Source organism: Dipodomys merriami, unplaced genomic scaffold (assembly GCF_024711535.1).
Source record: "Dipodomys merriami isolate MVZ:Mamm:240054 unplaced genomic scaffold, mDipMer1.0.p SCAF_8, whole genome shotgun sequence".
Lineage (NCBI taxonomy): Eukaryota > Metazoa > Chordata > Mammalia > Rodentia > Heteromyidae > Dipodomys > Dipodomys merriami.
The window spans coordinates 2495898-2518806 of record NW_027206401.1 but is presented as its reverse complement, the minus strand read 5'-3'; the positions used below and the strand labels follow the sequence as shown (position 1 = coordinate 2518806).

The 22909-nt window shown below is 39.8% G+C and overlaps 1 long non-coding RNA gene across 1 annotated transcript in view; it reads right to left on the bottom strand.

Annotated features, from left to right (window-relative positions):
- Positions 1-8195: 8195 nt before the first annotated feature.
- The window catches only part of LOC138819302 (uncharacterized), a 109992-nt gene continuing 95278 nt past the window's right edge, over positions 8196-22909 (bottom strand). Inside the window, exons 3-4 of the long non-coding RNA XR_011369390.1 lie at positions 13485-13553; positions 8196-8249 (exon numbers count right to left, since the gene is read on the bottom strand). This is a non-coding gene — a long non-coding RNA (uncharacterized lncRNA). The remainder of the gene's footprint in view (positions 8250-13484; positions 13554-22909) is intronic.

Here is a 22909-nt window from a genome sequence, read left to right as displayed (position 1 = left end):
TGGTTACTACCTGAATGGTTTTCTCACCTTTGCGCAGGTTATAATCCAGGGGATTCCCAGACGTCTTGACTGGAGAACATCTACCTTACTACAGAAGCAGCACAGCTGTGAAAAAGCATTTGATGAAGGGTACTCATTCCATACTTTAAAGAACATCCCTTTGTCCTCCAGCCTATGTTTGTACTAGTACCGAGCTGTTTTCATTACGATGGCTCTATAATAGAGTTTGAAGATTGATATAGTTATTCCTCCAACACTGTTCTGCCTGCTAAGGACTGTTTTCGTTATTCAGAGCCTGTTATTATTCCCTATGATTTTTTGGAGTGTTTTCTCTATATTACTGAAGAATGTTGTTGGGATTTTGATGGGTATTGCACTGAGTCTGTAAGTTGTTTTGGGCAGTAATGCCATTTTCACGACTTTAATTCTTCCAATCAAGGACTACAGAAGGTCTTCCCTTTTCCTTAAGTCTTTTTCAATTTTCTTTTTCATTTTTCTAATGTCATCACTATAGAGGTCCTTCACATCTCTGGTTAATCCCTAGATATTTCTTTTGAGGCTATTGCAGATGGAGTTGCTTTCCTTATTTTAATCTCAATCTTCTCATTTTTGACATACAAAAAAAGCTGCTTGGTACTATAAAAAAAAAAACAGGCCTCAGGACCAATGGAACAGAATAGAAGATCCAGAAGTGAACCCACAGACCTATATTCATCCAATATTCAATAAGGGAACCAAAAACATAGGCTGGAAGAATAACAGCCTTTGTAGCAAATGGTACTGCAAAAGCTGGATGTCTACATACGGAAAACTGCAACTAGATCATCATATCTCACCAAGTACCAGTGTCCACTCAGAATGGATCAAAACCAATTCATATGGAACAATAAACGACCCCGATAGCAAAAACGCTCCTCAACGGAAAGAACACTGCTGGAGGAATATCAATACCAAATTTCAAACTCTACTATAAAGCCATAGTAATCAAAACAGCTTGGTATTGGCATAAGAACAGACCTCAGGACCAATGGAATAGAATTGAAAACCCAGAAATGAACCTACAGACCTATAGCCATCTAATCTTCGATAAGGAAGCTAAAACAAAAGAATGGAAGAAAGACAGCCTCTTCAGTAAATGGTGCTGGCAAAATTGGTTAACTACATGTAGAAAACTAAAGCTAGATCCTTATATATCACCCTGCACCAGAATCAACTCCAAATGGATCAAAGACCTTGAACTCAAAGCAGACACTCTGAAAACATTACAGGATGGAATAGGAGAAACCCTAGGTCTCCTTGGCTGAGGCCGAAATTTTCTGAATAGAGACCCGGAAACACAACAAATCAAAGAAAGGTTGGACAAATGGGATTGCATAAGGTTGCAGAGCTTCTGCAGGGCAAATGACATAGCTAGCAAGATCAATAGAAAGCCCACGGATTGGAAGAAGATCTTTACTAGCCATACAACGGACAAGGGTCTCATATCTAAAATATACTTGGAACTCAAAAAATTAAACCACCCAACAACAAATCCTCAAAGAAACAACTGCCCAATAAATAAGTGGGCAAAAGACTTAAAGAGAAACTTCTCTGAAGAAGAAAGAAGGATGGCCAATACACACATGAAGAAATGTTCAATATCCCTAGCCATAAAAGAAATGCAAATCAAAACAACATTGAGATACCACCTCACTCCAGTTAGAACAGCAAAAATCAAGAACTCTAACAACAACAGATGCTGGAGGGGATGTGGACAGAAAGGAACCTTACTTCATTGTTGGTGGGAATGTAAACTTGTTCAACCACTTTGGAAAGCAGTATGGAGGTTCCTCAAAAGACTTCACATAGAACTCCCCTATGACCCAGCAATCCCACTTTTGGGCATTTACCCAAATGTTTACAAAGAAGACCACACTAAAGCTACCAGCACAACTATGTTTATTGCAGCATTATTTACCATAGCTAAGATATGGAACCAACCCAGATGCCCCTCAGTAGATGAATGGATCAAGAAAATGTGGTTTATATACACAATGGAATTCTATGCCTCCGTCAGAAAGAATAACATTGCCCCATTTGTTAGGAAATGGAAAAACTTGGAAAAAATTATATTAAGTGAAGTAAGCCAGGCCCAAAGAAACTTAGGTCCCATGGTTTCCCTTATTTGCAATATCTAGTATAGGTATGAGTCAAGCGGAAAAGGTCAGATAATGTGATGTTAGGAAAATGAACCCTTAAATATGTATTTTAATGTTTTCGTTTCTTTCATGCATGTGTTTCTAACGCATTTATAAGATTATTTCTTTGTTGTTTTGTATGTCCCTCCCCCACAGTGTAACCCCCGCTTTCACTATATTTGATGTCAGTATAACATGTGGAGGAGATGGGGACAAACAAGTCGTTTAAGGATTCAGGTGGACCTGTTGCAACAATGAGAAGTACAAAATGTCATGTCAAAACCAGCTTTACAATGTCGGTGTGGGGGGGAAGGGGGGGTATTATTGGGTGGGGGGGAGGGGGGAGGCTGGGAAGGGAGGTGAAGGGTAAACAAAGGAGGAGGCTACAATGCTTGGTAAGAAATGTATGCATTATCCTGCCCATGTAATTGTAACCCCTCTGTACAGTATGTTCTCAAATAAAATAAAATAAAATATTAAAAAAAAAGAATGGATCAAAACCTCAATGTAAGACTAGAAACCATGAAATGATTACAGGAAGGGGTCAGGGAAACACGAGGGCTTCTGGGCATAAGTCAAAACTAAGTAAAGATCCAGAAACACCAAAGCAAAGAAAGACTGATAAATGGATTGCATGTAACTTAAAAAGTTCTGCATGGCAAAGGACATAGCTAACAAGTTAAACAGAAAGCCCATAGAACGGGAGCTGTACATCAGACAAGGGCCTAATATCCAGAATATACATAGAGCACAAAAAATTAAATCCTCAAGGAAATAACAACAGTATTAAGTAAATAGACTAATAACCGGCGACTTCTCAGAAATAGTACTTAGGGTGTAAGGGGGTGGGCGTAGTCAAGAATTCATTGTATATACCACAAAATTAAGAGAAGGGATGGCTTGGAGGGGGTGAGAATGCTGAAGGGGGTGACACTGATCAAGACACATTGTCTTCATAAACTGCTTTGTTAAATGGCATCTCCTTTGTACAACTACTTAAAGATAATTTAAAAATTAAAGAAATATCCTGACAAGCTTCTCAGTCTGAAACTGACTGATCAGAAATCACAAGTTGATAGATTTTATGCAACTGTTTATTAGGTCTTGAGAATGTCACTTTTTTGTTTTCTTTCCTTTTAAAGACTGTACTTTTAGATCTGTTTCAACACAGCAGCAAGACTTAGAGGAAGGGCAGATTCCTCACAGCCCCTACCAGCTCAGGGGGGCACAGCTCCGCAACTAGCCACATCCCCAGGGTGGGATCTTTGTTACTACTCTGAAAATAGCATTAAGCCCTGTGTGTGGAAATTTTGACTATGACATTTACCTATCACAGAGGTATACCTTGAGTATATGAGTTTGGTTCTAAATAAAAGCGGCATTTCTTCAGAAAGTACTAAACCAGGGATGGATGTATTGTGCTCCTCCAGGAGGAACTGGCAATTGGTCAGAGTTAAACAGACAGATTGCTTTAAATGACTCTATTAGCTTGTATTTTGTGCAATGCTGTCACAATGTTGTGATGCCCAAACCTCCTTTCTGGGCCTATGCTTCTCCAATGTCCTTATCAAAGACACAGTCTCTTTACTACCTGGAAGACCATGTTCACCATTAAGATAGCGTTGTCTGTGTCACATCATCTCAGAAACAGTGAGTTCAGCCTTAAGAGAGCTTAGAAGGCAATGGACAAGTCAGATAATGCAGGTTGTAGAGAACGAGCCTAAGAAACAAGAAAAAGAGAGATTCTCAAGCTATAGCCACAAGCTTCCATTTCTGTGCCTGGAAACCCTGTTCCCATTTTCTCTGAAATTCAAGAACACAAAAATAGCATTTCCTCTCACATGCTACCATTCCATGTGACCTACTCTGAAATGTACAATGGTAACACCTGGGGTCAGAAACCAGTCGGTTTTCAACCATGAATGAAGCCAGCTAACAAAACATAAAGGCCTCTTTGACCACTGGCACGAGGTGGCTACTTGTGAGGCAGATTCATACATCCAACCTCTCAAGAGATTCTTGTTTCACTGGCTGATCATTTTTTCCATGGAGAGAAAATTTCTGGACATATCAAGAGTTTTCCACAATTTTGAAAATCTCCATTGACAGCACAAAGTCTTTCCTTGAGCCTTCCGACCCTATCTCAGACGTCTGTACACAAGAAGAGTTCTTCTGGAAACACATTCTTGACTACAATGGTTCCTGGAGTCATTATGGACCTGCAGACATCTACACAGCCAGACGGAGCGGAGCGTTGGACCCTGCCAGCTGAACAGTGCAGTCTGCTGGCATATGGGCATTGTTAAACTGGTTAAAACTTTTCCAGGGTTTACAGGAATTCAGACCACCAGGGCTCCATAAATTAAAGACTGATAGCATTCATTCCATCTGGGCCTTCTCCAACCCTGCACTCTGTTCTACCCTGTCTCCAGTTGGTCTGAGTTGGTACATTTCCTAAAAACAAGGGCCAGGTGTCCAGCACTGCCATGTTGAATGCTATTTCCATTTTGGATGGAAATTAGCAATTCATATTTAATTCTACTTAAATCTTTCCAAATCATTTGCAAAGATAACCTTATTTTCAGTGAGTTAAGTGTTTCTGAGGATAACTTCCTGCTTGTGGTACACATCCCAGTATATGTTGTCCAATTTTTTTTATTAATTTTTTTTTTACTAATGATGGCCAGATAATCAATTTTAAGCCTAACAGGGGAATACACCAATTTTATGAGGCTGAGTAAAATATGACCAAGATGATTCAAGTAGACAGTGACCACAAGGCAAAACCTCTCCAGGCCCAAATTAGCGAGATAAGATTCATTTCATAGAGCTAATGTCAATAAGCCCCATTCGAGTGTAAGTAATCACACTCACAGAAGGATCCTCTAACATTATCTGCGAAGCTCATGAAGGGAAAACCAGGGCTTTTGTGAAATTGCTTCTCCATTATGATCTTTAATTCAAAAGCAGACATCAGCCTCCAGTATCTCTAGGAATTTTTTAATCTAAATGAAGCTAAAATACCAGAGTATTGACCATTCTTGCGCCAAGACTCCAGATCAATAAGCTCTCCCAACCTAATAGTTTTAGTGATAGAACTGTTCAATCATTCACTCTAGAAATAAGGATGTATGCAGGTATAGCCTAGAGTGGATTAAAAGATAATTAAATAAACACTGCTCACCTTCCTGAGGACTGCTTGTAAAAGATGAGAAGAATAAATAAAAGGTCAAAAACAAACTTCAAACTTATTTAGTGAAACATTCTGCCTTTCTGAAGATTTCCAGTGTGTACCAATAGAAAACCTCAATTAATCTCCAATGTAGTCTCTTCTGCTTCACTACTAGTGTACTGACTATGTGCCAGGTGAAAAAAAAAGAATGAGGTAAGACCTCAGAATTCCCTCTGAATGCCCAGTCCAAGATAGGGTTACTCAAAAATACTGCCAGACATTTAAAGAAGATTTTACACCAATTTTCAAACTCATCTTTGGAAGGAAGAAGCAAAAGTAATCTTCTTAAGTTGTTGTATGAATCCTGCATTTCCCTAATACCAAAACCAGACAAAGACATTGATGGAAAGGAAAACTGTCTATCAACATCTGTCATAAAAATTGACACAAGAATCTTCAACAAAATTTTGGCAGAACAAATCCAACAATGCATAAAATAATTACAATCATAACCAAGTGTGATCCCAAATCAGTTATTCTGGTTCAACATCAGAAGTTAATCTTATCAATCAGCCATAAAAGTATATTCATATAATTATACAAATAGATGAAGTAAAGTCATTGGACAGACTTCAAAACCCATTCATGGAAGGAGAACTGTGGCTCAAGTAGTGGAACACTAGCCTTGAAGGTTTCCAGGACCTGACTTTAAGACCTACAACAGGCAAAGAAACACACAAATACACACCTACTCCCCTTCCCCACCCCACCCCCCACACAAAGCTAAAACCCATTCATGATAAAAATAAATAAAACTCAGTAAATTAGGAATAGAGAGTATATTTCTCAAAGTTATATAAAAATGTTTTAAATCATGTAATTGTAATCCCTTATATGGCATTTTCACAATAAAAAATGTTTTAAAGAACTATAGCTAATATCACAAACAATAAAGAAATTAGAAACTTTCCCACTAGGACGAGGAACAAGAAGTACTCCCCTCTCTTCCTCTCATTTCTCCTCTCTGATATGTTAATGAAAGTCGTACCTGAAGGAATATGACAAGAAAACGAAAATGTGAAAGTTGTAGAAAGAAAGAAACTAAATGGAAATTTTCTTCTGAAATAATATTTAGAAGATCTATATAGAAGATCCAAAAGATAGACTAACAACAAACTATTAAGATTCCTTAGAAAGATGTCAGGATATATAGTTCATATGCAAAAGTGAATCTCTGTTCTGTACAATAGCAATAGACAATAGTATTAATTAATTAATTAGGTTAATTAATTTAATTAATTAAACATACAATACCATTCACATTAGTACAAAAACCTAGAAAATACTTATGCCTGGAACTAACCAAATTTATACAATATGTATAGGTGTAAAACTTTAAAAATAGCAACTGAGAAGAATTTTTAAAAATTTTATAAAAGGGAAGATTTTCATGAGTAGATATAGTCGATATGGTCAAAATATCACTTTTTGCCAATTTGATCTATCACTTGAGTAACAATCCAGTATCTATTCCAGAAAGTTATTTTGTGGATATTAGCATGGTGATTATAAACCTAGAATGGTCATTTCAATACTTAATAAGAAGAACAAAATCAGTGGATTAGAACCACCGGCCTCAAGGAAAGCTATAAAGCTGACAAACATCACAGTGCAGTTATAGTGAAAGATCAGATGACTGGGTCAACGGTACAGGAAGCGGAGCCCTGAAATAGTTGTATACAACCTAGGAAGGCCAGATTTTCTTACTAATATAGGCAGACATTAAATAACCTTCAATTAAGCCTGGGAAATATGACAGATTTTTTTGAAAAAAAAAAGAGGATGCAACCTCACAGTTTGTAAAATTTGAAAAGCTCATAGAAGTTTGAGGGGGGGGAGGGACACAAAGAGAGGTTGGGGAAGGAGGGAGGGAGATTTATGTCAATTTCTATATATAAATTGCACGGTTTCCCTCATTTATAATAATTAGAATATGGCTAATATATTCTTAGCAGAGATCACAGTAGCACAATAGCTATGAGCATATGGCTATATAAAATGATGCTTATTAAAATAAACTCCAAGAAATGGAAACAAGAGGGATTTTTTAGTGTACTGTTTGCATTTATTTCTTTTTTCTTTCATTTTCCCCCTCTGTTCTATTCACTGTGGTCACTGTTTTTTATTTCTGTTCCCTTTGTCTTGTATATAAGCTTATCTGATCTGGAGAAGGGAAGGCGAATCATAGAAATGGTGGGACAAAGGGTGAACTAATGCAATAGTGATTCTCACTGGACATTATGTTGGAAGTGAACTTTACAACTTGGGGGGAATGAGAGTTGGGAAGGAACTGGAGAAAATTAAGGAGGAGGTAACACTGCTCAAAAAGAAATGTACTCATTACCTTACTTACATAAATGTAACTCCTTTGTACATTTAAGATATTTATATAGTTATTTATATACAGATTTACATATAGACATATATGCATATTATTCAACTTGTATACTATACTCTCACAAGCCTCTTCTATTTTTACCCCAAAGCAGATGTAATCTGCAAAAGCCATTGGCAATATAATTCCTCTTTTGCAAGAAGACACATACCTTTGTTTTTATAATTCACTCTGTCATTTTCCACCTTCCTTTTCTGAGTTAAGAAGCCAAAAATTAGACCTTAGATACTAATGACAGTAATCAGGAATATCAAAGTAGATTTTTTTTCAAGATTATTTAATTGATAGACTGGCATAGTGGTATACATCCACAATCCCAATTATCAAAGTTCAAGACTAACCCAAGCAAAATAAGTGAGAACCTATCTAAAAACAAAATTAAAACCAAAGGGCTGGGGACATAGATCACTGACCAAGCAAGGATGGGATCTTGGGTTCAATTCCTCTACTCCACAGATGATGATGATGATGATGATGATGATGATGATGATGATGATGATGGAGGAGGAGGAGGAAGAGGAAGAGGAGGAGGAGGAAGAGGACAGAAGGAAGAAGAAGGGGAGGATAGATGGTTAAGCATGAATTTATTGAAGGTAAATTGTACATCTGCTTATCAATACAATGGATCAAGCCCTCTAAAGGGTCACCTGGTGTCCATCACACACAGGACTGTGTAAACTGAAAGTCTTTTGAGTCTTGGTAGCTGATATCTTCCTGCCATTGGATGGACAGCCTCCCCCATACCCCCTCTCCAGGACCTCAGCAGATCTAAACTGACTGTAAGTCTAAAGTGAGCACAGAATCTTCAGCATGAGATCCCTGCTTGCTTATGGCATAGGAGCCAGTCATCTAGATTTTAATAACATAGGACAATAACTCTGTAAGTTCTTCTGATTCAGAAGCAAACAAGTTCTGGAAAAAATTAATCTAGAGAAATTGGTCTGTAGACCAGGATGCCAGTGATTCTGTTGATCAGTGATCGATAACTGAGGAAATATTGAATCTGCTGTATAATCAATAGAACACTTGTTTAGTGCTCACATGGCCTTTCAAATTTAATTTTTAGGACATTGTACATTTTACTAAGTTCATCATGATAATATGATCTTAGACCATTTCCCCAGGAATGGAAGGCCTTGAAAGTATGTAACACGCTTCTGTGCTAAGAAGCTATTATCCGCAAAGTCCGAGACAGCATTAATGAAGCATAGACTACACTAATACCAACAAAGTTTCTAGACCTAGTGTTTGGAATTGCAGGTTAATCCAGCCTGGAGAGTCAAAGCAAATGAAAATCAGTTTGTGGTAGATGCAAGTTATAACAAATGTATTCACCAATATTGATTTTTCTCCTTTTGTTCTGATTCATGAAATGACTTTATAACAAGGGTTTGTTTTTTAAAATAAATGAGGCACACAGATTTTCTTTCTGGCCAAATGTATGTAATTTTTCCAGTCATTTCCTTGGTGCCAAGAAATTGCTCAAAAAAATCATACAGGCTTATCTTAAAATTATATATCAGATACCACTATCAATTAAACGTGCAGCTCTGATAAACACAGACAGCTGCCCTCAGCATTAAATCCATCTGCCTGGTGGTATGAAACCTGGTTTTGCTTAACTCCAGGCATGTAGGTATTGATTTTTTCTTCCTGAATTGCGTTTCCACTGTGAAATCTGAAGTGGGATTTTTCAATGCAGAACCAATTAAGATGTTACAAGCCCCAAGTAGATTTGATATGTCTGAATGCATAAAAATGGATTGTTTTAAAGGTAGTTCCGTGATACCTAAAAGTGTTACATCTGCGTAGTCCTTGCATAGGCCCTACGAATGGTAGGTTAATGTATTTAAAGGTCTTAAAAGTACTTCAAAATGTTTGATTTGACTTGAATAAAGCTGCTGATCAGACAAGCTTACTGCACAGTTTGTTTGGTCTAATTTTATGCCACTGATATGGACTAAGTGTGTAGTGCTATGATGACACATAGTGTGAAATAGTAAGGAAGCAGTAGATGTGCATATGGCATACGTACATACATATGTACATATGCTATTCCACGTTTCACAGAGGGACACAGGCTTAGAGTCAGACTAAAACTGGCTCCCTCAGGAGGCCAGTCATGGGGAAGCAGGTTCCCAGTTTGCTCCACTTCCTTGTGTGTCAGCTGGGGATGTATGTACTGAGGGAATGAAATTAGCACACTGGGCATGCCAACTAAGATGAGACCTCTCTAAGCAGGGAGAGTGAGCTTTGTCCTAGACATTCAAGACCAGAAGTCACAATTGACACAGATGACCCACACAGCGCTGGCTGCTCAGGTGACCAGCTGTCACCACCACTGTGACACAGGGACACAAGATAACCCTATGCACACTACTTCACCTCTGCTGCAAGTCACCCACACAATTCTACAGTATGTCCATTGTAGATCATTCAAAAATAATTAAGGGTCCAGGAGTAGAACCACATCTCTGTAGAGAATTGATTTCTTTTCTGAAAGTTTTAAAATAAATTGAATGGTAGACCTAAATGTAAAGACTAAAAATATAAAATATATAAAAGAAAATCTCTATGAGCATATGAAGATTTGTTAGCTTGGATACTAATAGGAAATAAATTGGGTTTTGCGCAAGTATAAATTTCTGTTTCTCAAAGATAGTGTCAAGGAAATGAAAATTCAAGCCACAAACACACATAAAAATGTATTCAAATACATCTATCTGACTAGGAAATATACATTTAAAAGGCTTACCACATAAAGTCAATAAAATTGGCAAAATATTTGAAGCAATTGACATAAAACATATTAAAGTGGACACTATAGATTGATAAAGACATTCCAGCCTTGCTCATCAAGGGGGCAAATTAAAAAACCTAATAAGACAGCACAACACATTCTAGAGCAGCACAAATCACCAAGACTTGACAACCCAGAGTCTGTGGGGATGTAGAGCAAAGGAAGCTTCTCCACAGAGAAGATGGCACAAACATTTCGAAGACAGCCGGCCCTTCCTTAGACGTCAATGCCTAACACTCATTCCTAGAAATCTCGCCAAGAGACATAAAGTATATGCTCATCCAACCATGTTCATGACCAGTGCTTACTAAACAGCGCAGGTTGACTTGACTTTGTGGTGCTCCCGCCTCAGCCTATACTGGACTGGCTCACAGGCTCATACCATCACACCTGACTCAAAGATTTTCAGGTAAGTGTTTATAGCAGATTTATTCAACAACTAGGACAGCACAAATGTCCATGATCAAATGAATAAATAGTTTATGGTGCATCCACATGTGTGAAATAGGCACATATCCGTGGTGAAAGTCTCCATAGAGACATGTGGACCAGCTATGGCTGCATTCGGATGGGTGGGGCTGAGGAGAAGAATGAGAATTTCATTAAACTGGAAAAGCAAGATGGTAGAGGGTAGAAATGGAGGGAAATGGTAAAGTTATTAAGTCCTGGAAGCGACAGGCTGATTGACGACTGAAGATTAAAGCACATTGATTCATAATGAGAAGACAGCAGTGCTAGAAGACCAGCTCCTCTCTGTGTGGTGACCACTTTGGGGAGAATGAGATGAGCCGGTTCAATAAAACCTAGATAGGATGCAGACAGAAACAAAATTTAAACGTTTACTTTGGCAAGAAATCGGGAACTTTGGGACCTGAGATATTGTTTCGGTTTATCACTGTGCGCTTTAATCCTTCTCACTTGCCCTCTTTCGCCTTTCACTTGCCAAGTAATAAATGTTCTTTCAACCTCGCCAATAATGTTGATACTTTATGGGAAATAACTGAATCTATATGGTATTATCTAAGTTTAGCACTCCATATACAAAACACCAGCTAGGGCTGGGAAGGTGGCTCAGTGGTAGAGTGCTTGCCTTGCATGCCTGAGGCCCTGGGTTGGATTCCTCAGCACCACATAAGCAAAAAGAAAAAAGCCGGAGTGGCGCTGTGGCTCAAATGGTAGAGCGCTAGCCTTGAGCTGAAGAGCTGAGAGATAGCGCCTAGGCCCAGAGTTCAAGGTCCCACGACCAGACCCCCCCCCCCAAAAAAAAAACACCAGCTAATACAAAGATGTAAATAGTCCTAACTTTTTTATCACATGAGGGAAGAAGCATTCCTCAAAATGAAGAATTACCTGCAGGGGTAAAAAAAAAAAATGAGTGTGATAGAAATGTATCTATAATCTGCATCATAAAATATGGGAGAGAAGAGACTTCCCGTGTCAAGTATTTGCCTGTATCATGAATTCTTCACTAAAAATAAATAAATGGTATTCAGTGTGAAGCAGAACTACACGCACACTTCACTAGAAGGCCCTTGGTGCCCGGCCCAGGGCTGGGCATCCTCTTCTCTTGGGCTTCCTGGGTCTTCATGGTCTTAATTGGTTCGGAGACTGGTTATTTCACCTGGAGTATCCTCTGAGCACTTTCTTTTTACCTACTCCATAAAGAAGTAAGAAAGTTTTTGAGTCTAATCTCAAGATAGAAAACAGATCTGAGCCAGTTAGTAAACCAGACTTGTCAGAGACTTACTCTCTGTGTAACCCTCTTCTCCACCTCTGAATATACTTGGGAAGTTCTAGTAAACATATTGAAATTATTAAATCTGATCTGGAAATAGTGCAGCATGTATTTACGAAGCAGCATCTTATAAAACTATACAGGATATTATCTTAGAAACCTCAACCAAGTTGATGAGTTTAAAAATATCATCTTCACATGTTGAAATTAAAACATCTGCCTGAGAGTCAAATGGCATGGGCAATGATACAGGGTCATCACACACGAAGAAAAGGGAGCTTAACTCCCTGTCTGCCTGCCCTCCGTGCTCCGCAGCACAGTGCTCACCACTCTTCCTGTCCATATGCGGACAACTAACCCATGCACCTGCTTAAGTCTTTTCACACCCCAAGTCTGGGGCACCCACACCAGTAAGCAGGTGTGAGAGGCCTCACCAGGAGCCAAAGCCAAATGGAAAGTCGCCAGCATGCTACAGGAATGGAGCTAGCTTATTCATCTACATTATGAGACATCTGTGTTAGCTACTTAGAAACAGCCTCAGGCAAAGACAGGGAAATGATTGTGTGGTGAAGAAAATGGCTGTTTGAGGCTGGAGACCTGGCTCAGTAAGCACTTCCCTAGCAAGAGGCCTGTGGTTCCATCACCCCTCCAAAAAAAAGTCCTTTCCCCAGAAGATAAATCATTTAATTTGCAGTAACAAAAAGAGGCTGGTACTGAGTCAAAAACAAAAAAGAAAGAAGTGACTTGGTCTATGTTTTGGAAAGGTGTGTCTGTCTGTCTGTCTGTATGTATGTATGTAATGTGGGGGTGCATGTGTATGGTGTGTGTGTGTGTTGTGTTTGTAGTTGTTTATAGTGTGTGTGTATGTATATGTGTACGTATGAATGTGATGTAAGGGTGCAAGTGTATGGTATGGTGTGTGTGTGTGTGTGTGTGTGTGTGTGTGTGTTGCTGAGATGAACCCAAGTGTGTGTGTGTGTGTGTGTGTGTGTGTGTGTGTGTGTGTGTGTGTGTGTGTGTGTGTGTGTGTGTGTGTGTGTGTTGCTGAGATGAACCCAAGGCCCCAGAAATATGAGCTCTGAGCTGTACCCTACCTTGTGACTTGAATTAAAACCTTTATGAAGAATGTTTGCTCAGCTACTCACTGTGACTCGTGAGTTGTCTTAAGAAGAAGGGCCAGAAGCATGGAGTGAGATCATGGTTCCTTTCTGTAACTACAGACAGAAAGAAGACAGCAGAGATCAATGGCTAATTCTTTGTTATTGATATATCCTCTTGTGAACAGTCCAGTACCACTGAGCATAGGTACAGATGAGGATAGGAAAAGAAAAGCAGTGATGTCCAGGTGGACATCGCCATATTCCAGCAGGCCTGGGTGTTGGTGACATCCTCACCTCAGCAAGCATTCTACCCTTTTGTCTCAGTTCAAGGTTACATTGTCTGTGGTCAAGGGCTCCGAGAACACCCATGGGCTAAGGGTGCTAGCAACAAGAACTGCCATTGTGATGTGAAGCAGTGTTTCCTGCCCCCGAGAGGCAACAAGAGCCTGGAGGGGACCTTAGAACCATCTGGAGAAGGTGAGAGAGATGGGCAAAGACAGGAGATTCCATCTGAGATCATGCAGTGAGAGGAAGGCAGACACACACACACACACACACACACACACACACACACACACACACACACACACACACACACACACACACACACACACACACACACACACACACACACACACACACACACACGTATGCATAGATGCTCACAGACTCATTCCAGGAAAAGGACCAGGCTGGCATCAGCACCCATTCCTGTGACACACTCAGCCCTAGCAATGCATCATCAGTGGAAGCATGGTGTTGTGATGGCTGGCCCATGCACTTCTCTTCCCTTGGATGCTTTCATTGTATATTTGTGATCATCTTGGACATTACTTCGAATCTAGGTATTCTATGAATTAAATTTATGTACTAATGCACCCTAAAGAGAACTCAAGATCCTAAAAAAATATAACTAAACATAATAGCCAATTTCACTAATAAAGAAAGTATCCAAATATGGCTACACTGTATGGACTGTTAATGCTACAATGGATATCAGCAATAATTAAATGCAACCTTCTTATTTTATAGGTCAACAGTTTGCAATATAAAATAATGAAGAAATGAACAGTACCATTATTAAGAGTTCAACTTCGGGCTTGAGACTCTTGCAGGGCTTAGCCATCAGCTTGGTGTCAGGAAGAAAACTACTTTCTCTATTTTATGACTAGCACCATAAGGTACCAAGACAAAACAGCAACAGACTAAAGGGCTATGTGTCCAAAATTCTCTTTATAACCACTGAATGCCAATAGCACATGATTTAATATTCTAGGAAATAAGGTTGACTGACTCTGTGGTGACTCAGTCATGGATCTTCTAAAACTTCCAAATATTGGCAGAGATTATCAGTTGGTGTGATGATGAGAAATGTACCCTTTGGATGTGGTCAGAGCAGCTCACATTTCTTTCTACTGTGTAGCTTTGTGTCTACAAAGTCATTCTAACCCTTCTGGTTATTTGAGAACTTAATTTTGTTCTCATTTCTTGGGATTTATCATCTGTAATAGCTTCCATTTATATAAATGTTAGAAAAATTAAGGTAACCCCCTTCAAGGAAGAAAAATGTCAAAATTATTATAACAAAAGGTAAAAATGAAAATAAGACATACATTGGGCTGAGCACTGTTGGAAAGGAGCCTAAGAGTTCACTGTCAATAGAGTAATGAGCAGGTACCACTCCTGGGCACTGATCTAGCATGCAATAGAGCCATCTGCACACCCATGCACTGCGGCACTGGTCATGATAGCCAGCCCAGATGCTACCCAACTGAATGTGTTCTGCATGGATCAGAAGGATGTGGCATACACACACAATGATAGATAACAATGAAATGGTATCACTTGCAGCTAAATGGACGGATCTGCAGATCACAGTGTCGAGCAAAGTTAGCCAAAGGGGCAAAGTTTGCATGCTTCTTCTCTAACATGAATATTCACTTAAAAGACAAATTTACATGTGAACACAAATAGGGCCAGAGATGTGCACAATACATAGGCGATGTCTGCGATGGAGAACGTATTTGAAGGGATCAGAAAGGGGAGAAAAAAGAAGGTCAGAAGATGAACAATGCTGAAATCCATTGTATCTGTGATTGAAGTTGGCAAAACAAAACTCACTGATACCTGCTGAGTAACTGAAGGTAGGGGTATGGAGAAATTAAAGCAAATATATGCCTGTGTGGAATTCCATGGGGGAGCCCTTGCGACAATGAACATACACTTTAGCATGATGAGTATTAGGAAGCAAAGCAGTCATGTCTGGGATGTGGGCCCTAGTGCTAGGGGGTGAATGAAAAAGGAAGTATGATCAAAATGTGCATGTGGGGAAATAGAAGCCTGAGGTTTGTGAGATTTGGGAGAAGCGTAATGGAGGAAATGCATTATCAAGATATTTCTTTTCCAGACATGCCTAAATGAAACCCCGTTGTTCAAGTTCATGTCCTGACCATGTCAGTAGTCTTCTCTGAATCACTGGATGTCCCTCAGCTGCAAACCGTGGTCGGTCATGTCATGTCTCCATGGCATGACCCACCCTTCATCTCCTGGCTGGTTCTTGATATGCCACAGCCTATGCTGATTCTTATATTTTCCTACCAAGTTTCCCTATCAATTGGCTCTGGTGGTCAGTTGGTATTTATGCCTAGAGAAGTTGGACACCTGTTGGAACGGGATTAATCAACCAGGCTACGTAGAGATTGAAAGACATGGTCTGAGCCAGTAAGAGACTGAGATTCCATGTTCATTATTGAGATTTAAGAGCAGTAGAAATACTTTGGCTTTCCGTCATACTTTTAACACCCTAACATTATCATCATTTCATAAAGAATGTTTTAACGTATAGCAATTATGTCAGAATCTGATTATTAAAGTGGCTGTTTTACATAATGAGTCGAGCTGCAAACCTACAAAAAGATAAAGCATTTCTAAAAAGTAGGTCAGTTAGCCATGAAATAGATATGAACAGCATGCCTGTGAATCTTAATTTGAAAGATGTTCACCATTTTACCCCATGTCTCTGAGAGATTATCCACACCCCCATGGTGTGTCTACACACCTGCACACTGTCCTCCACACGGCCAGCGGGGCTTGCCCATGTAAGTGTTTCAGAAAATGAAACAAGAGCAGACATGACAAAGGAAAGGCCTGAACACTCTCTGTGTTGAGTTCTATCTTCTCCTGGGGCCAGGACTTATTCTCCACAAATCAGACAGCAGATGCACCAAGCAGAAATGAGCCAGCCAGCCAAGCACCACAGATCCCTGGACCAGCCAACTGCCCACAACCACCAGACAGGACGGAGGCCCCTTGTGTCCTCCACTGGGTGGATCTATCCAGGGCAGAGTAACCTCCTGGTGTTTCCACAGCTGTGAGAAACAATCAGTGATCATTGTACTAAGTGCTATTTGGGGGTGGTTCATTGTTCAGCAAAAGCTAGCTAATAGAATCACAGGATAGAAACAACTGAGCTATGTCCATAATCACATCATGCCAGAGAACTCCTTTCATATAAGTATCTAACCTGAAAAGGTATTTTTTAAGTAAGAACAGAGCTAGTCTTAGACTAGAAATCTATCTTATACTTAAAAGCCACCTACTATTCAAATACTACTGAGATGGCTCGTGAATATTCATATCATTATCTATAGAAAAAGCTCCAAGTAAAAACAACTAATACTTGAGATCCGCATTCACGTCAGGACTTAGTTTGTGCTCAGATCAACTGAACATGAGGCACAAAGCAGAGTCCTGTGGAGGCGAAAATGACAAGTATGTGAAACTGCCCTGCTGTTTCCAGACAAAACAAAAATTAGACAAAAAAGGACTTCCACTTTCTAAAGGAAGGGCGAGGAAATACGAATTTGTTCTCATTTGGTACCAACTTCAGAGCAAGGGCTTGCAAGCAAAGGAGTGCACACTGGGGAGGCACAGGTGTGGATGACAGCTTTATCCAGATGCTGGCAGACGCTGCCTGAAGAAAGGTTGAACCACGGCGCGGGGCTGGCCAGTGGCTCACTCCCTGGCCTCCTGGCCTTGGAAAGCTGGAGTCTCATCACATCTACTTGGAGTGTGTTCTCCATCATCCCTTCTTTCTCTAAGTCTGTCTGAAAGGCAAGTGGACCTTTCTCGTCTCCCTTTACAATGACCTAGGAGTGTGCTCAATTTAATTATGAATGAAAACCCATGCTTGAGAGTCATAAAGTGCAGGGGACAACTTGCTTTATATATGGCTAAGACAAAGTAATAAACCCACAGGAAGAGGGAGAGATAAAAGTCATAAAAGGGCAGCAGTGATGCCAAGGGAGGTAATTGAAGAGAAGCTTTCCCAGGGGAGGTGTGTACCAAGCACCACACAGGCTGGTGGTTTTATGAAAAGACTTATTAGGCCATCAAGGCAATGAGAAGCCAGAGCTGCTGGCATACTGGGCTGTACCCAGGACTCTCACCCAGGCTCTATATTCACCATAGATGGAATCTCATAGAGCTAAAACACAATACTCTAGACCAACATAGAATCCTGCATATGCTGTGCACACATGTGCTTTTGTACCTGCTCATGTTCATGACATAAATAAATAACATAGTTAAATAGATATAATATGCATAACATCTTAAATATATAGCATACATAAAATTATATATTTATATACATTGCATGCAGAGTATGGCATAAGTGAATTGTTTACTGTAGGGAGAATTGCTGGTCATGTTTACAGTGCTTGAATAAGGTTTAAAATAGACCCCCATCAGCCAGAGTTTAAGACAACTCATTGTATGGGCTTAAAAAGCAATTACTGAATCCAGTGTACAAATTTCTGTCCACCACTTCTCAGGGCAGGTGCTGTGCTAGGTCCTAAGCACATAGTAATGAGCAACACCAGACTGGTTTCTGATGCACTGAAGCCTACTGCCTAGGAGGATGCAGAGAATCAGCAATCAGTCACAGTCAGTCCTCAGAATCCCTGTGATGCACACAGCCTACCCATAGTTTCCTTATACTTTAACCTCCAGGCTTCTTTGCGGTACCTCCATGTAAAGAAAAACTATCAATTTTCTCCAATTGTTTGGTCAATAACCAAGTCTTGATGACCAGTAAATGATCTCTGCCCAAGTATCTGCAGGACCATAGTGAAGAACAGAGGAGTAAGGAAATGCATTTAGGAAAGGGAGATAAAGCTTATAAATGCAAAATACGTAGAGGACAAAGTCCCTAACCTCAAAGAACTTAAAATAATTTCAGGGAGATGCAATGTGAGATGACAGAACAATTACAAAACAATTTATCAAAATTACATAGAGAATACCAAATACATAAGCTTGGGGATGATGAAAATCAAGAAGGGACTCTAAATAATGCTGTTCAAGAAAGCAATATGAATACCATGGCTGAGAAGCCACGCATCCAGGTGGTGGCAGCCACACAAAAATCAATCACTGAAAACTTTCAGAGAAACTCATCAATCCACCCCAGCCTGGCATTACACATCATTCTTGTAGACTCTAAGGCTGATTTGGACAGCAGAACAATCTAGAGGGCTTCCTGTCTTCAAGGTCAGATGATTTCTGTCCTTGGGCTTCCTGGGTTTGATGTCATTGACATGATTTGACCCCTTGATGCTCCATGCTTCATCTCTTATTATTCTTCCAAACTAAGGATTTAATATGAATCTACACCATCTAAATTTTTTTCCTGTCTATTTATGCCATTTTCCTTGGATAACTCTAAAGCTCCATCAATTCTTCTTCTGTTTCTTCTATAAATATTCTTTGAACTTGCACTGACCCCGCACGGCTATAGGAAGACAACCTGTTTCACTTCCTGCAGTCTGAAATCTGCCCACAGCCCTCTTGTTGATATTCAGTAACCACAGGCCTAAGGAATTAGGACACACACACACACACACACACACACACACACACACACACACACACACACACACGCGCACACGCACGCGCGCGCGCACACACACACGCACACACACACACACACACACACACGAGTTTTAGTTTTTCTCTTCAAACCTTATCTTGCCTTTTCTTCTCTGTATCCCACAGTGAAACGGTGAGGCATTTTTTCCCAGTGTTAATAAGGCGCAATTAGCAACATATGGGTGTGTTTAATGACATCACTAAATTGTGATAATTAACAGATACGACACCTTATTGTTTTGTAGCAAGACATTTAAGATACATTATCTCAGCAACTGTCAAGAGATCAATTAGCAATTATCATCTATCGTGTCTATGCTGCTTGTAGAGCTAAGCCACCATGCCACCTGACTGACTGAACCTTGCCCCCCACTCTCCATCCCCAAGCCCTGTATGCTACCACTCTACTCCCTCCCAACAGGTTTCTCAGATTCCACCTGTCAGCAAGGCCAGGTAACACTTGGCTTTCCTTCTTCTAGGTGAATTCAAGTTGTCACAGATTGCTTCCATCCTCAGATGTGTATTGGGGCCTCGTTTGCTATAGCCATTCATCCATGCACACAGGAGGCTTTCAGAGCTTGGCTAGTATGTTGCAACTGGCTTGGGAATCAAAGACTTCACCTTACTGATCTCAATTCCTTTGAGGATTTGTGGAGCTGTGGGGTCCCTGGTCTGTGGAGTGGTTATGTTTTGATATTTTGGCACCTTCTATATTCTCTGTCACATTGATTTAGACTTTCTTCATCCATGTATCATGTTCCTGCTGTACACCGTCCACACTCTCACCAACTCTTGATGTATCTTTTGTATTTTTTATCCAAGTCTACAGATGTGAGGTTTGATCTCCATGGATATAATCTGCATTCAAATGCAATTTGCTCAAACCTGCAATTACATGTAATTCAGGATTAACCAACAATGTGCAAAATTGTTTACCTTTTGTTATTCCCTTTCTCCATTCATTAGATAAGTCCAGAATACTTGTACAACACAGAGCTCAATAGATAATGTGAATCCTTGTCACTTTCTTTCCAATGACGGTATTGTTTATCTTTATTCAGTCACTTGTTTTCTCTCTTTGTTCACTAAATTTAGTAATCACTGAAGGGACATTTGTATATTCATCACTTCTGACGTTCCCTGGTTCAAACATCTCTGTGTATTTGTCTTCTCTCTTTGCTCTGTTTTTGGAAACCCTCTATCTACTGCACCTACTCTTTCAATCTCCTGCTCTCTTTTGTAGCTTGTAATAATATCTTCTCTTCTTAATACTTAGACAATACTCTAATATGCTCTATAATTTTCATATCTCATCTATTTCTTGCAATAATTGTAAAAATCATCTTAGTCGTTTCCTTTCTACAAGCAACAGGCTAGTGATGGCTGATTTTGAGTGAATGAAGGATGCCTAGGAAATTGCTAAGTTTTTCTTCCTTGGATGTCTGTGAGGGTGTTCCCAGACAAAACTGGCACGGCAGCTGAGTGCAAGGCCCCCCAAAGTGGGTAGTGCCATGTAATAGTCTAGACAGAAGGGAACCACAGGGGGGCTTACACTTACACATGCTCCAACCTTCTTGAGAAGGCCCACTTCCTCTTTGGCTATAACCTATGTGTCATGAGCTCTCCCCAGTGGCTTTCTGGGGGAGGGGGGTCTCAGGCCCCTGGCTTTGGGTGTGAGCTCCATCACTGGTCTCCTTCTCCTTCTCTGTTGTTTAGCTTTGTGGACTGAGCAGTGAGCATGTCCCCGGGCTCAGCAGCCTGCACAGGCTGTTGTGGGATCACTCAGCTTCTTATCATATGTGCCAGTCTAATAATCTCTCTCATTAACTCTGTTTCTTTGGTAAATACTGACTAAAACAAGGCATTTTAATAATACATAATCTGAGTGGCCCAAGTGGGAGATGGCACAACCAATGGGTTTGGGCATCCACAATCCTGGCCACAGGAGAGCAGAAAGCAGGGATTTTCCAGAGATCCAAGGTGGCTATTCTCCCCCTACACAATGATCAGCCTCTTGTAGTCTGTGTCCTCGCAAAATCATACACTAAGATCTGCCAAGGCCTAGGAAATTGACTACAACATGAACGTTTTGGCTAACTCAACTCTGCTTAGTGGAAAGTCTGAAAGGGACAGCCTCTGGCATCCATTCCTTCAACACTAATTATCAGACCCATACAAGATCACATGCAGAATAGAGTAGCTAGGTCAGACAGTCTACTTAAACTTTAATAGAAGTTAATTATTCATTGATCAAACTCATTTATAACTAATTAAAGTTTTCCTGCATTAGGAAATACAATCTGATATGGATTATGCCTCTCTCTGGGAGCAGACCTGGTGCAGAAGGAAATGGAAAAGTTGTGACATTTCTGCCATGTAAATATACCTCACACCAGTGGACTGCACTTTAAGTCATAATCTTTTTAAGCGGCTTTACAATTTGAATGTGGTTTCTACAATATTTCCAAACTCTTAATGATTTTGTAGCCAGAATACAACCTTATTAAATAGACTAACAAAGTGTGCCAGTGCTCAGCTGAGATCACAGCATAGAATTTTCTGTCTACAACTATTTACAGTTTTTGAAGCATAATCAATTGTGCATATGTAAATATTTAAAACAATAACAACGAAATAATAACCTGAAACCTGAGGCTTAGTATGGAGCTGACATTTTATAATCTATTTCTAAGTCTTTCTCTCAAAAAGCTACAAAATGGCAGTGTTGTCTATGGAATGGTAAAGACTGTGAGCTTTTCCAGGAAAAAGAGCATATGTTATTCCTAAGGGAAAAAAAGAGCTTTCCTGTGCACTTTACTTTTAACAGTTATTACTTACAATATGTCGCCTGAAACATGGCACTTTCTTTTATAGTGTTTTTTAATATTGAGCATATTTCAAAGTTGATTTTTGCTTTAGATATATAATTTATTGTCTTAAAGCACATCGCCAAATCTCCTGTCATAGCAAAGCTAATAATTTTATTTCTTAACACTATGCATCCTCAATTAAGGATGCTGTCTGAAAGCATCTACTGCTATAAAAAGTTATTATAAATAAATGTCATATGAAGCCTGCATTTCTGAAGCTGTTAAATATCTTTCTAATTCCATGAATTGCTCTATAACTTCTGCTATTTTTTCATTCACAGTAATTATTTTCACTCTAAGATGTGACTCGGCCCTGCATGTCACGGCACTATTCACATGTGGCATACAGAATCTCTACTGCTTTGGACGACAGACACAATAGGTGGATGTTTTTCCTGGGAAGAACATCACTTATTTCCTTAAATTTTGAAAGGGGCACTAGACACAGCAAGACCTCCCGATGTTTACTTGTTGCTGACTTGGATACTTCTCACACTTCTGTACAGTTAAACTGCATTAAAATAGTTGGCTGACATTGTTTCTCACCATGAAAAAAAAATTTTTTTTTGGATCCGGTCGTGGGGCCTGAACTCTGGGCCTGGGCACTGTCCCTCAGCTCTTCAGCTCAAGGCTAGCACTCTACCACTTGAGCCACAGCGCCACTTCTGG